Genomic DNA, 16,094 nt, shown 5'->3' with positions numbered 1-16,094 from the left:
AAAAAAAAAAGGGGTGAGAGGAAAATGCCATACGTTATAAGAGAATTGCGAAAAGCGCCGAAGCGATCAGGAAATATTGGGATCAGAGAAGAAATAAACGAGTGCGGTGAAAGGAGGATATCATCCACTCTGTTCACAGCACGGCGGAGATGGATTTAGCGGGTTCAATACACTTTTGGATTTACGGGCAAGGTAAACGTTGCGTAAGCTGATAAAATAAAGTTGAAAATAGGATTCCTTTAAGTAGCTCGTACGTTATGATCAATAGAACAGAAAACTATGTACTTATGCAATTCATGAAAGTGACAAAATTAGAAAAAAAAAATTATCGGACAATTCTCTCAAATATCATACAACTAAAATAAACTTGTCTTGTAATTTTTGTGTAAAATAGTATTTAAAGATAAGAAGCGAAGGTACAAGGATGCTGTAAAAGATACAACTACGTAAATTTATTAATTTGTTCCGATAAATTTACTTTTTTTAAAAATCTTTTAAAGCCAATAAATAAATAATAATAAAAGAAAGAAAATGTAATTCTGATTCATTTTTTTCTCTAAGAATAATAAAAAAGTCAAAGCTACGTTATTCCACGGTTTTGAGGCCTATAAATTAAGACATTTATTGAGTTAAAAACTAATAATATATGAACTTCTAAATTTTATGATGCTTGAGGGGGAGGGGACTGTTAACTTAGGAGTTTTAATAATAAAATGGGGTTCTTTTATTTATGAATTATGATATTAAATATGATTTCATAACTGATTCATATGACACATTTTTATACAACACTTTTTTTTGACAATTTTCGTCTAAACGTTGGATAAAATCAAAAAACTCTGAGAACAATATTGTTTCATGAATCACCAGTGAAGAGACTAAAAGGGCTGGCTGTCATGAAGGTGAAGTCTCGATAAACAAATTCCTCTATTTTGATGACAGACTTTTACTGGAAATCGTATTCTGAAACGATTTTTTACTCTAAAGGTAAATAAATAAAGTAATAATAACAGTTTTTGACACTTCAGGCACTCAGGAACGGTCAGATCAAAAACGTGCCTGATATGAATTGACATTAAAATCTGAATTACTATTATAATCTGTAAAAATAAGTACAAACTTCCTAAGTATCTACACCTGGCACCTGGAAATGCCCTAGTTAAGTGCTCAGGAGTATAACACCACAAAAAAAAAAAAAAAAAAAAAGATCCAGTATTTACTTTTCACTTTTTGTTATTTCCCTACGCGATGAACCGCTCTAAGTATAATTGTAGCGATTTTTAAAATAATTTTTTGGCTTGACAAGGGTGCCGCGAACTTTTTTTTAACCCAACAAGTGTGCCGTGAATTTTATTTAGTCTAAAAAGGGTGCCGTGTCGAAAAAAGCTTTAGCTTATCTCTTGCCTGATCGACCGATGTAAGATGAAGAAGTCTACTGATGACGACTACTAAACGAGACCACTGATTCCAGCTAACTTATATTACTACTTTTTAAGTTGAATTCTTCACATTACCAGATAATAATCATCAGCAAAGTCAAGCCAAGATGTTGATACTAAATCTGAGTAGACACTAGCAGCAGATTGCTTGGTCCTATTTGATGATTGAGTTGAGTGCACATAAGATCAAACGGGCTCAGTCCACTAGAAAAATCGAATTGACCTTCCTTCCAGAATTGAATGATTTAATCATACCCCATGGTAATTTTTAAAATTCCTTGACTGGGTCGTTTATGCCTTTTGACGTCTTAGCCTCTCGTGTGTTTTGTTTTTACAAACACTTAATAATGGAGTGGTATGCAGCAATAAGGAGAAAGCTCCATTTTTAGACATTTCCAGGGAAATACCTCCGACCTTTATTCCAACAAATCTATTAGCACCTCCATTTAGTTAGTGATACGAGAAGGAAGTATCTAGCTCCAACAGCGATATCCTTATTGGTCCAATAAGATTGAAAATAACCAAGAGTATGTAAACATTATCAAAATAACATTAATGTTTGATTGTTTATAATATATTTAACTTTTTTAACATTGCTGTCTAGGAAAAAAAAGTTTATCAGAATTTTTAGTTTTTTCATAAAAAACAATTCAAGAGAGCAAGGAGCTGCTGCCATCTAGAGGAAAGCCAGTTAACTAGTACGGGTCCTGGAATCTAGGAGAACAAATCTCAGAGATAGATAACAGAAGAGCTGGGTTCAGCATTGGATATTTTATTTTATTAAAAATAGCAGGAACATGGAGAACGTAAGAGCAAGTTCTCTTAGCCATCAACTTCAACATTGTAAATGTATTTTCCAGAGCCAATTATCAATAATTCCTAACTCACTAGCAACGTTGAACCATATTCTATCAAAAAACCTATATTACTTTTTTACAATAATTTATCAACTATAAGAAGTTTCGTTTTTACTTATAATACTTTATAAAATCATGATATTTATAGTTCTCTCCCTGAATTACACGACCCTAGCTCTTATCTTTCTTATTTATTTTTATAATTTCTCCATAGACAGGAATAATCAGAACGAGACAATTGTTTAACCTGAAGGTTACGAGATCGAGTCCCCGGCCTTACCCGGGATTTTTTCAAGCATATAAATATGCAATGCTCACTCAGAACCTCTCCCCGGGCATTTGTGAGGCCCGTAAGCCAATGGGTGGCACTCACAAAAATAGGCGTGGGAGTGACGAGCCCACCCTATGAAAACCTCATCATGAGACGCGTAATGTATTTCCTATGTACATCGCGCGAGGCCATGGACCTCTATAGTCTGTTGCGCCAATAATAATAATGATAATATCGCATTAGACAGTAATAATCAGAACGAAACAATTGTTTAACCTCTGTTAGTGAAAAACCTGACCGCACATAATTGTTTTAGAAGGAGACTTAAGGTAAGTTCTTGATACCTAAGTACAAAGTATTTAAGTATAACAGAGAATAGTTGACCAAGATATTATTGAACTCAATGAGAGTGTTTTATAATTTTTATTATGGATAGTGAAAAAAATGGTCTTTATCAACTGAATCTTTCCATGCTGCCCATGGGCAAGTGGGTAAACCTTTTCCACTGGTTTAATGACACTACCACAGCAATACATTCGTGCAGACGAGTTGTTCGACTGCATATGTTTTTAATCTGAGAGTTTTGAACAACAGAAACTGACGGATACTGAACTGCAGGATGTTTATTTTTTTCCTTCACTGTATTTTATTTTACTGTTTCACTGTACAGAGAATATTTTAAAGCAATAAGTAAATAACTTTTCTCCTGATTTTTAAATATTAATTAAAACCATCAATATTTTTCGTGTAATTTTGAGCCCAGATTTCTCCTCCACTCTATGAAAAATAAAGTGGATTCCAGACCACCCAAGAAGATTAATTAAAGTTAAGATATATAATTTAACTAATAAAAAATTAGAGTTATCAAAAAACTGAAGATAAAAAACTTTTGTTTATCTTCCATAACTTCGTAAAATGGAGGTGCCTCCTCAATGCTGCAGACTTCTAAATTAAAAAGAAAAAAAGAAGAATACTTTTAATTAGAAAAGATAATATAAGATGTCCCTTACCTCCTGGAGTGAGTATTCTTGGTTGGGGAGTTGTGCTCCCTGCTGAGCCGGAGGATCTCCTCGACCTGGAAATAACGGAGGGTAAAGTTACAAAGCTCTTGGCAGGGATGATAAGAATGGTGATCGAGAAGAGAATATCATGCATGGAATAAGGGGCTTATCATAAGAATCGTATCAGCAGCGCTTAAGTAGAACTTTATCCTCTAACAGAAAAATCTTGAGACGGCTGAACTTGGATGACATATTGTTTAGAGAGATATAATAGTTTCACTATATTGAAAGAAGAGATATTTTTATATATACGTATAAGACAAAAAAAATAAATATGTATTTAAACATAGGTTTTGTTTAAAGAAGCAGTAAAAATATATGTATAAAAAAAATAAATAAATAAAATCCTACAATAAAACTCAAGAAGTAAGTTTTTTAACCACCGGTAATGCGAAACGGTGTTTAGGCCAGGAACACGTTCAGCACTAAATTTTATCTCCAGCCCTCTAAAGGGCAGGCACAAACTTTACAGAGACTGAGTGGGCTCTAAGAATGATGAGCGCAGTGCTTACTCCCTGCTTTATCCAAACCTTGATAAATAAATTTAACTGAATTAAATAAAAAACTTTTTACTCAAATAATTATCTATACCTAACAGTAATTTTTTAAAAAATTTTAATAAGCCGATGAGAGAGTATTGTCAAGTAAATGAATATAGTATTTTGTTTCTAAGTATTTAGGAAATTTTAGATTGACCGTCACCGTAAACAAGCCTTTTTTTACTATAAAGGACTATTGAGGTTTCCTGAGTTGAATTAAACCACGTATAGGATTTTTTTAATATAATAATACATATTTTTGAAGAATTTACTCACTATTTGTCAATAATAAACAGGATAGGACTGACCCCAAATTTATCAGAAGCTCTCATAGATGAGGAAGTTAAAATTACATTAGTATTTAAATTTTTAAAAGCACATCGCCTTCTTTATAAATTATAACTCCTTTATTTTGTATTATTATTTATTTATTTATTTACTTTTATCATGCCATAGGCGTTGATGACCAGAGGGTTTTACGCCTTTAAGCAACAATCAACAACACAACAACGTATAGGATTTTAAAGTAAAATATAATTGTATATATAACAAAAATACATTAAAAAAAAATATGCAATTGTTAGTAGAATGTTAATGAACAAAGAAAACAAGCAACATTTATAGAAAAATCAGATAAGAAAAATTAAGAATTAAAATTTTTTTTTATATAATTCATTGCACTATATTTTGAAAACCGAAATTAAGGATTTCGATCAACATATTTGACCATAAAGGACTCTTCGGCGAAATCATATTTTTTATTGTCATTTAAAAATGTTTTACTATTTATTCAATAATTTTAATAAAAATATAAAAGTAAAGAAATGATGATTAAATAAAATAAAATTAAATGATAACAGTCTTGTCTCTCCGTACTAATTACATGTTCGATTCTAAAAATAGTACACGATACAGGAATTGTCCCTAAGATTCAGATGCTAATATAATACCGTTCACACGAAGCCAAATAGGCGTATCTGAAAATATCTGATAGAATTGTCTTTTATTAATGGTTGAAGAATCAAGATAGCTAATTGTGATATTCGTTAATTGATGATTTTGCATAATTAGTGACGACACATATCCTGTTAATTCCTTTGAGCATTGATAGAACAAATTTCAGGTACGTCTCTTAGTGTTTGTACTGACGATGTTGACTTAATTACTGCTTAAATTATCCAGGAAAGAAAGTTTTAGTGGGATAAACCGAAACTAATACTGTTTATGGATAACAAACGCATATAGCTGAAGATATACAAGCTCGGACTTTATATTACAATATCGTTAGAGATATTAATTTTAGAATTATTATTTTTAAAACCCTATAAATATAAATATTCACATACCTTGGAATTCTGGTTAATTCCAGAACTGGCATGATATCTGCTACCTTGTCCTCCTCTGAATTATACGAATATATTAAAAGTCATCTAATCATAAGAGAAACAAAGGCAGAAAACCCTCGTCGGACCAGACAAATATAGTCCATGTCTGGATTTTGACAAAGGCGAAGATGAATGTTTTGGCATGTGATAGTAAACGTTCATGCAGAATCAAATATCTCTGGCGAATAAACCTATAATGACACTGTCACAGTGAAAATGCTGATGTATTCCTAATTATTAGGCAGCAAAAGTGGAGTTTAATCGGATAAATGAAAGATAAAGAATATTTCCCAAGGAAAGGTCTAGAGTACAAAGCACTAAACTACGTGCAGAGCAAACTTATACTAGGGCGAATTGATAGTGTGGCAGTCAATTCTAATACGATTCGAAGCAATCCGAACTGGATTTAGCAAGAAGAGATAGTCTTCAATTAATGCAAGCGAAGGCCGACTCTCGTATCGAAAGCAGTGTATGCAGTGATGGCAAGAGACACCCTTTTTGTTGAATTAAAATTACATGTAATTAGGTACTCATATCAATTAGAACATATTTTTTTTTAGTTTTGATATTAATAAAGATATTCGTGTATATCCCGGGAGGCTAAATAAAAGTATAAATCATTATTACTAGGTTATAATGTCCTTGTGATTATATAAGTATAATAGGAGGCATAAATGATAAGAAGATGAATAGAAAAAAAGGATATTTTATTGATATTTGATTTGACAGAGTCGCTACCATAGATAATAATACAGAATTTAGAATATATAAAAAAACACTTTTTTTTTTTTTTTTCAATATTTGATAAATTATGGTGTGAAAGGAACAGAGAAAAAATATAGGTTTTGCTGACTAACACATTATTAATAAATTGAAAGAAAAGTAATGCAAAAAAAAGTCCAAAGGTTCAAAAGTCGCATCGGAAAAGCCATTTACATAAACAAGAGTTAAAAAAAAAATTGCCAAAGATCCAGAATATACTTATCAGCAGTCTTTGGAGCTTTAATAGTACAACGACAAAAGTTCTAAGCCCGATGTGGTAATAAAAAAGATTATACATGCAATAAAGAAATACACATTAATAATTTACAATATCCTCTAAAACAGTTTCAAAAAGTAAATTGAAAACATAGGTCAAATAAAAAAATCTTAGTTCTTAGTCTTAATGTTATTAACTCATATTATCAATACCTCAGGAATCACTAACGATTTAGATCTAAATTTATCCTGAATAAGTATTTGAATAATTTATCCTGGGAAAATCAATTTATTTCTGAAGAAGAGGTGTATGATGTGCCAAAATAGGTGTCAAATAGAAATTGATTAGAATTTAGGAAAATAAACCATAATATGTTATTTTACACAAAATAATGTATTATTTTTAACTGAAAAAAAAAAATTATAACTAAGAAAAAAATCCAAATAAAATATAAAATGTAAAAAAGAACATATTAAGAAATGTTAGAAAAAAATAAAAGTTAATTTTCTGGTTCCGACAACCTTCCAAGGAAAAAGAAAAAAAAATCTGTTCACAAGAGATTGGAAGGAAGGGGGGGTTCCAATATTTCGGGAGATTGCTCCAAGTTCTAAAGGAAAGGGCTCCGCCTATAACCAAATGCGCAATCTTACAGGAATAGAACGATTCTCGGCCTAAATCCTTTGCAAATAACATCTGGACCTACACGAGGAGAATTTTACAGTTCCAGTTGGTGTAAAACTCCAAAAAATACTATCCAGGAAAGAAAATATTTTCTTTTTGAATGATGTTACCACAAATTAATCTTTAAACTGCAACCCAGAGACGGAACGTGTGGTAACCTATTAATAGCTATCTGTGATTGATAGAACACCAACATTACGGAATGCTTCTCCCCACCAACAAGAGTAATAAGGTACTATTACTATTTCTCTATATACCATAACTATTTCTCTATATACTATAACTATTTATAACTCCAAGGACCCGGAATCGAATCCAGCTGTGGCAGATAATTATTTTATGTTTCACTGTAACTGAGTCAGCACAGTGGTTTCGGGAACCTTCCAGCCAGCAAAGTGGCTTCCCTTAATTGGGAAAAAAATAGTAGCCAAGCGTGATTCTGTCCAAATCACCTCCTTGTACAACCGTTGGTCATGTAACTATTCCTTCCTTACAAATTACTGCACTTCTAACCCTTGGTACAGATTTAATTTTTTTTCTATATTTTCTCCTATCCCTGTTCGGATCAAAGTAAACTCGCTAAATACCTATAACTAATATACACATGTAATATATGCAAACATGCATACTTAAATACTTCATTTAAAAACTCAAAATGTCCCTAATTGTAGAACTAATCGAAACTTAACAGTATTGAATGATTTTTATTCATGCTATGAAGACTGAAAAACTCAAGTTTTAATTTCTTAAATTATGTTTTAGGAAAATTAACAAGGTGGTATGTAAAAAGAATTATTCAAAATATTAAATCCCAGTTTTAAACACCAAACATTAAATTTAACATTTCTGATTTGCGGAGATCTTCATTATTCAAAATTTGATTATCAAAATTTTAAATTACATTTATTCAATTTAATTTAATTACAGAAAAATAATTACCTATACTAAAAATTTTAACGTAATTTGATTTTCTGAATCTGAATCATGTAATCCAGAGAATGAAACATTTATTTTTTATAAATATAATTAAAAATTTAAAGCTTAAACTTAAAATTAAAGAAAAAATATGGATTTTGGTTTGTGTCCATATCCAGTAGATCGCAGCATTAGCGGACCAAACTAGAACTAACGATCGAGGAAGAGATAATAGAGCTCGTGTCATTAATCTCAATTTTTAGTTTCGTTACGTTATTTGGGAGGTGGCAAAGCACGGTCAACTTGGTCGACGTCATCACCGAGGGAAGGACTTCTGGCTCTGCAGCCTGGAGTCACCTACACCTCAACACCACCAGCCGGAATGGTCTCCCCCCCAATCCAATAGCCCTTCGGCTACCAAGCCACTAAATGTATAAACAGCCTTCAGTGGACCCGGTACCCGATCTTAAATAAAATGCCATCAGGCTAAACAAGATAAAACGTAAATAAGTGTATATATAATTTTTTTTAGGTTAACTAAAATATATATATTTGTAATAGTTTGAATATAAATAAATAGGAGTTTAGGGAAAAAAACACATTTAATTTTTTCATGATTCACAAAGTTGTAAATTCAAACTCTAATTTTAATAGTTGAAATTCAAAAAGGAAAAAAAAAAAATCTGTTTCGTGCCAAAAGTCCTCAAAATGATTAGATTCGTACAGTGACCCCAACACTTTCAAAACTAGTATCAATACAACGTCCTTTTTATAATCCGTCGAGGTTTGACTTAATTTAAAAAAAAGATTCAATGGCACGACAATCCGGTCTCTACTGATAACCTATAGATATAAAATAATATCTCTAAGAAGTCGTAAACAGACAGGCTTTTTTCTAATATTCGACGAAACCAGCCGCGTCATTCTGCACAAATGATGATCTTGACTCATATATCAGTATATATGTTAGTTATTGATCTCATAAGAATTCGCTTGTAGAGTATTAAGAAATGTTAGCGCAAAAATTCCTCAAATTCATCAACAGACCATCTCAGTGACACTGAAATATTGTATTGTCATTGGGTTTGCTCATTAGTTCTAATTTTGAACTTGAACAGATAATCGGAAGTGAGCAAAAATACGATTACAAGGTTACGATTGATTTTATTTAGTGAATCTAAATAAAAGTATTTAGAACTACTTCTCGTTCGTGTTAATTATAGTGTTTCTATTTTTATATCTTTCTATTCAATGCAAACCTACTCGTTTTAGTTCTCCTTTACACATCAAAAGTCCCTCTAACTACAAAGAAAACAAGTTTATTCTACGAGAGGAGATTCCGGGTTCCACCCCCAAAAGAAGAACATCCAATGAAGAGGCGGGAAAGAATATGATGTGAGATGTGAAAAATTTGCTTTTTGAGGGGAGGAGGAAAATCTAGAAGATCTAAGGACCTTTGGAGAATGGAAGTCGAAGAGGACAAAAATAGAAGAGCATTCGCAGTTCAGATGTCAAAGAGTACAGTTCTGGTAGAAGGAAAAACATTGGAAGCAGTGGACGAACTAGGTTAAGTCGTGATATTCCAATAGATATTCAAAGAGGGCAGAATATCCAATAGATAGATATTCCAGAAGAATATCCAATAGATATTCCAAGAGGGCAGCGGAAATCTGGTGAAGACCAGTGAAACTAATAGTACAAGAGCCGGGAAGAAAAAAAGGCAGTTATCTCACCCCTATTTTTGATTACTTTGATGAAAACTAGGTATAATTATTAGTAAAAATTGATGAGTCTGCCAAATATAGGTAGGGGGAATAAAAAATGGCGGCTGTTTCAAAATCTTAAAAAAAAATTAATTTTTCATTCGGAGCTCTATATCTTAAAAACTACCAACAACACGAGAACATCTAAGAGAACATTATTTAAAGAAGAGTAAATTTGCTGAAATATGAGCCCTAAAAGAGCTATTTATGTCCAATAATTCTCTAGATATGACAAAAGCTTTTAAAAAGCAAAATTTCTTAAAAATCTACTGAAAGATTAGTGGTTAGTTAATTTATTTTAGCAAATTTCATGTAAACTGTTACTCCTACGAGGATAAACATCATAAACTATTTTATCGCTCATTAAACTAGTTTTAATTTGAGTGCTAATAGACATCACAATGGTTTTTGAGTTATAAATTTTTCTAAATAAATTCACTAACAACTGATCTTTAAGTACGTCCCATACAACATTTTTATGAAATGTTGCTTTTTAAAAAGCTATATCTCGAGTATTGATCGTAAATAGCTCTGTTAGGGCTCATAATTTAGAAAATTTACTGTTCTTTAAATGACGTTCTCTTAGGTTTTCTCGTGTTGTTCCTACTTTTTAAGATATAGAGCTCCGAATGAAAAATTAGTTTTTTTTATCGCTTTGAAACAGCCGCCATTTTTTATTCCCCCTAACTATACTTCTTATATACTATAGTTTTCATTAAAGTAATCAAAAATAGGGGTGAGATAACTGGTTTTATTCTCCTCTTGGGCTCTTGTACTATAAACTTAGAGGGTTGAAGATACTAGAGTCAAAGGAAAGAAAACAACAGCAAACAAGCACTATACTGTAATTTTTAGCGCAGTTAATTCAATGGTTAAGTTTGCTTATATAACTAAAACTTTCCAGTATTCTAAATTTCATATTTCTCAGTATTAGTAATACCCATCATGATTTCGTTCATGAACATTTATGATAAAAGTAAAATACGTCTTATTTGTAAATATTCTTAATAAACCTATTTATTTTAACTGGAGATAGTTGACCGTAGATTAATGCTTGGAGAAGTTTGTCGGGGGGTGCGATCAGCAAAGAAGAACATAAATAAATAAATATGGTTTTGTTTATTTATGTCCTTCTTTGCTGACCGCACCCCCCGACAAACTTCTCCAAGCAAACTATTTATTTTAAGCTCTGAAAAATGGTTTGATAATTTGAATACCCCACACGCCACATGAATGCCATAATTAAGTGAATTGGAGAACACGATATCTTTAGAAATAATATACAATGAATACACTCAATCCCATATACCATACCTTGACAGGGGAGTCTGTGGTATCTAGTCTTTGATTTCGACAAATATATAATACGTTTTCTAGTAGGATTATTCCCAAAAGGAACTGATAGAATTATATAGTATGAATATATAAATGAAATAAATGCGGTTTTTAAAACCTCCACCCACCTTAAGAACAGCGGTTTAGTAAGAAACATTGCTCTATTATATTTAACATATAACGTTTTTACTATTGCTAACTTTATATTATTTTCTTATATAATTGCTATATTTTTATGAATACCATTTAAGAATTTTTCAAATTCCTTCAAGTAACTTATTTATTCTTTCTTTTCTATTATTTTTGTTGATAACGTCGGTACACATTAAACAACATATTACATTATTGAGTATTTATTTCTTTTCACCATTGTATCCATGTACCCATTGTTTATTATGGGGTAATCTACCATCAATTAGTTGAACGTGTAAATGAAAGTTCTTACAACGGAGAGATGTTAATTATTTGTGAAAATATTGATAGCCAAAAGGGCCTGGCCTTCAATACGAGAGGGGACGAAGGGCCTCATCAGACCCTAACCCTGTTAGCGAAGGGCTTCAAAGTTGCTCTCTATTGACTCTCTCCTAATCAGCTACGGTCAAAATTGAGACAGCTTCAAAGGGCACCTTATCCCCTTTTCCCTCCAATCACTGCCTCCGTCCGTAGCAACCGTCTTCTCAACTGGCCAAAGGGGTGTGATGTGGCGGAACACTTCTTTTGAGGAAAACAAGTGCCAACTCTGACGGATATAAAGAACATAAAAGCGATTTCGCGTCCCGGTATCAGGCTAAAGCAATTTCAAGGAGAATGGTATATTTTCTTTTACCGTGAACTTCCTTTTTCGGTACTCTTCACTACCAAGAGGAGGGACTGTTCACTATAGAACACGTGCGAGAATCGTATGTTACAAACCAATAGCATATTCTATATTTTCTTATATATTATCAACGGCAATAAAATAAAAAATGTGTACTACTACTACACTATCGTTAGAACTATTGTTTCTTCAACAACGGTTGAGCAATAAGGTGATTTGTTCATGATCACACTCAACCGGAAGGTTTTTTCACCAATTATGATTAACGATTTTAAGAGTTAATTTTTTAACATTGTTGCTTTAATTAATTATTTATCATCAAAACTTATACGATGTTATCAATACAATTATTACTTTCATTTACCTATATATGGGATATATAGTAAGGAAAAATATTAAAAATTTCAATTTTCGAGAGAAATACATGTTTTGGGTCCCAAAAACCTATTCTACCTGAAATTATATATTTAAGGTGGATATATACCCGGGGTATGACAGCAACATTTTGGATAAATGGACGTAAGTGCCGCTTTATAGAATAGATTTTTCTCATTTTTGACTGTAACGAATTTTATTAAACTTGGCGTGTCAATGTACAATTAAATGTTTTTTAATACCATTAGGTCTTATCATCATTTAATTAGTGTGACAGAGCTTAATTGACGAATGTTTAAAAAAAAATTTGAAGAAGAGCCTTTAATTTTGTTTATTAAAAAAAAAAATTAAAAGTTCACATTGTTAGTAATTATAAGCAATGGGTAAATACAAATTATTAAATAATTTTACGAATAACTAGAGGAGAAAAAAAAGGTACATTCTAACGGGAAAACCCGGTTTTAACCGATTGCATTATGGATTCTTGGCAGGAACAAAATTACATACGTTTATTATCACCTTGAAAAAGCCTAAAATACAAATTTTTATACCAAAATAATTTTATTTTATTTTGTATTTATTATTTATAATTTATACCTTGGTAAGTGAAAGTTATGCGTGCCCCGCCCCAGATTTTTAAAAAAACGTTTTGTTTAAATAATAAAATTTGCCACACTCAAGGGTTATTACATATAAATCATACTATACGTACACATTAAATAAAAAAATGTAAATAAATTATAAAATTCCAAAAAATATATATTTTATTTTGTTTTAGAAAAATGAATAATGATAAAATTATATATGCATATCTCATATAAACTTAAATAGGTAAATGAGTTAAATTTAAGAAGCTTTTCAGTATGTATTTACAGGTCATTAATTAAATTTTATATACCAACTTACAATAATCGTCGACCAACTGATAATAATTCTTCATCTTGATTTTTAAAAGTGATTAAACTTAAAGGACATATACAAAAGCATAAACGGACAAATCAATAAACTGAGAAAAGATATGACTACAGCTAATACTACTAAAACAGGAAGGAGAATAAAAAGAACCTGAGTACAAAAAACAGTAGCGGATCCATCAGTAGTATTGGAGTGGAGGGAGACTGTCAGGATGGCCACAGGATCAGAGCATGGACAGTCTCTCAGTAAAGACGCTGCTACAAGATGCTATGAATGTTGGAACTACCTATATGGAAACGAGGTGAAATGTGAAGCGAGCTTCAGGATCGATACAAACTGAAAATATTTCCCTGGATGGCTTCGACAGGCCTTTGTGCGGAAAATAAATTGCAATTTCTTTGCGATATAAATAAATATTTGTAAAATAAATAGGACTCTTTGTTGCTATGAACAATATTTTATATTGCAAAAAAATCAATTTTCTATCAGCTTTATATTTTCACATGGTCCCAGAAAGTGTTTTTTTTTCCTATTAGAGACCTAACGAATACCTGTCCATCAATCATACCTTTTCACATAAACTCACGAACTTAAAGTTAAACTTATTAAGTATACATACTTGTGTAAATAACTAACGAATATTGGAAGCAAGCAGAATTTAAACATTGCTAATGCAGCACAACTAGATACCATTATATACATCAATATTAAAAAAAAAAGTATTACAAATACTACGAATCTAGAAATATCGTGAGCCAGCAATGTGAAAATAGCCATCAAGAATTTCAAATGATCTTTATTAAAACTACATTGTCTAACGAATTGAATCTCACACGTTAATTTGGATTTTCTTCTTTTTTTCAACGGAATTTTGTCGCTTTTTAGCAGCACCATCATTGATTCATTTTTATTACAATTAATCTAGAGGTATCTTCGGTTAATTAGAATATTCTTTTAACGATCTATTATAAAATTTAGCAATAATTTACAGTTATATACTGCTCGTTTAATCTAGTAAAAAAAAATTAGACATATGTAATCCTCTTACCAGCAGCTTAATTGAATGAAGAAAGCTGTCATATTTTCTTATGTTGATTTCTTGGCTTTAATGTTTATAAAAACTGTACCACACGTTGTGTAAACGCTGTGGATCGAATTCGTAGACTGCACTCAAGAATGTAAAAAGAATAACTTAAGAAGAATACAGAAAAATGATATAACAAACATACCCAATATATCATTGAATACGTTTCGCTTACTATAGTGCAGGTTTTGATTCTGAAACTAAGGTAAACTGGAATTGAATCAAAATTTATCCCTGTGAAGTATAACTTGAGTAAAGTCTATGAATTTGGCCATTTCCTAGAACATTATTATAAGTTATAGTAAAAACTAGATTCAATCAATTCTCATTAAGGTGAACCTAAAACCCATTAAAAGGAGGAAGAGATTCTTTACGGAAGAAAAATGAGTATCATTAGAATATGCGTTAGTGTCTACAGGGCCTAATTGGACTGGTTAATGACTTTTTTATAGCACCCTAACAGAAATTATGGATTGTAGTATTTAATTTTGTTTTCTTACATTAAAAATGGTGGCCTGATGGACAAATGTTGGTTCTTGATAAAGTTCCAGAAAAACTCAACAGTTCTCATGTTTTAATTAGTTATAAAATAAAAAAAAAAACTTTTTTCCCCTTCCAACCCATAAAGGTTTTTGGGTGCGGTACTTTGTACGAACATACTATTACGTCTATTAGTGGACATAGTTTTGAGCTAGGAGATGATCTGGTCAGATTCGCGCTAGATTTTTATTTTTAAGGGATTTTTACCATATTAAGGGTACTCACTTCAAGAGGCTGGGTGGGCTTCCAAACCCACAGGTCTGACTCACAGTTACAGTGAAACAGAAAATAATTATCTATCAAAGCCTGATTCGAACCCAGCTCTTGGAGTTTGTAGTGCAATGTCTTACCAATGGGCTACCTATTCCCACAGTTACATAATAAATAATTAAAAAAATAATCTTATCCTGTAATCCTTTCTAATAAATTGCTGTTCAGTCGTTAACAGATTATAATCTTTTTTAATATTATTATATTAATTATCTTCATTTTATCGAACATCGGGAGTTCCTGAAGGTACTGTGCTGAGTCTTCTATTATTAATTTCCTGATTATTCTATATTGCATATTATACATTTTTTCTATAGGTTTATAGTAGGGTTTATACAAAAACCGACATTTTAGAAAACCGGTTTTCGAATCGTAATTTTTCAAGAAAACCGGTTTTAACCGGTTTCGAATTTTTATAAAAAAATTGTTTGCTCGAATATTCTGTAATTCGAACAAAAAATTTTAACAGAAAATTTAGAGTGATTAAAAGCAGTTTTTGACTGAAATTATTTACTGTTCAATTTTATTGATGGTAAAAATTTTTTATGCAATTTAGTAGAACAAAGAAATAATAGTTGACCAGGATTGTTGTTTATGCATAATTTTCACATATAAGAATGCAAATATTTTTATAATACTGAAACGAGTTATTCAGCAAAGGGTTCGAATAAATAAAAATAATATATTTTCATATTTTTATAATAACCATATTATTTTTTTAAAAACAATGTTATTATATACAGATGGATAGTTATTAAAAACAATTAGAAAATATATAACTGTGTATTATATAATGTAAATTATAATCAAAGCCGAAAGACCAGAGTAAATAAAGTTTATGCATACACACTTATTAAAATCAATTTTA

General features: G+C 31.1%; 1 protein-coding gene across 1 annotated transcript in view; it reads right to left on the bottom strand.

Moving 5' to 3' along the window:
* The window catches only part of dnc (phosphodiesterase dunce), a 104,895-nt gene extending 101,256 nt beyond the window's left edge, over positions 1 to 3,639 (bottom strand). The window contains exon 1 of the mRNA XM_014433640.2: positions 3,578 to 3,639. The gene's annotated coding sequence lies outside the window, so the exon portion shown is untranslated. The remainder of the gene's footprint in view (positions 1 to 3,577) is intronic.
* Positions 3,640 to 16,094: the final 12,455 nt, after the last annotated feature.

The sequence above is a fragment of the Halyomorpha halys genome, unplaced genomic scaffold (genome assembly GCF_000696795.3).
Source record: "Halyomorpha halys isolate HHAL.00 unplaced genomic scaffold, Hhal_1.1 Scaffold1239.1, whole genome shotgun sequence".
NCBI classification, from domain to species: domain Eukaryota; kingdom Metazoa; phylum Arthropoda; class Insecta; order Hemiptera; family Pentatomidae; genus Halyomorpha; species Halyomorpha halys.
This window is presented reverse-complemented; position numbering and strand designations above follow the sequence as displayed.